The 513-nt window shown below is 73.5% G+C and overlaps 1 protein-coding gene across 3 annotated transcripts in view; it reads right to left on the bottom strand.

Annotated features, from left to right (window-relative positions):
• Positions 1–248, bottom strand: part of MEF2A (myocyte enhancer factor 2A) — a 107,440-nt gene extending 107,192 nt beyond the window's left edge. For 2 of the 3 annotated variants that reach the window (XM_039844089.1, XM_039844090.1), the window contains exon 1: positions 75–245. The gene's annotated coding sequence lies outside the window, so the exon portion shown is untranslated. Of the gene's footprint in view, positions 1–74 lie in introns of all 3 variants that reach the window. The other variant, XM_039844088.1, reaches the window with a different exon arrangement.
• Positions 249–513: the final 265 nt, after the last annotated feature.

Genomic DNA, 513 nt, shown 5'->3' with positions numbered 1-513 from the left:
CCCCTCCGCCTGGAGACCGCCGCCCTCTGGCACCGCCGGCCACGAGGACCGAGCCCCACGCCTGCGGCCCTCACCGTGTCTCCGGCGCAGCTGGCGGGCGCGCACACGCTGCAGCCCCGGCCCGCCACCAGCGCTCCGCGCCGCCCGGAGACGCCTCCTTCAGCCCGGGACTCGCCGGGACATCCGCGCACGGATCCCCACACCGGGGCTATTTTTAGGAGCCAGGCCTGGGCCAGACCGGAACTCGTTCCGGCCCGCGCGCATGCGCACCGCGCCGCGGGCCGCCGTGTCCCTCCGCCGGCCTCGCCTCCCCGCCCGTCCCGGCGCCCGCTCTCGTTCCTCTCTCGAGGTCCCTTCCGAGCTGCTTTATCCCCGTAGTGGGCCCTACAGGCTGGGAACGGGGAAGACAGGGGTGCGGGCGCAGAGTCGCACTGCCCGGAGCGAGCGCTACTCCACAAGGACGCGAGGGGCGGACTATGTTTTTCCGGGTGGGTGAGGAGATGGATCATCCCG

This window comes from Pteropus medius, unplaced genomic scaffold, assembly GCF_902729225.1.
Source record: "Pteropus medius unplaced genomic scaffold, Ma_sr-lr_union100, whole genome shotgun sequence".
NCBI lineage: Eukaryota > Metazoa > Chordata > Mammalia > Chiroptera > Pteropodidae > Pteropus > Pteropus medius.
This window is presented reverse-complemented; position numbering and strand designations above follow the sequence as displayed.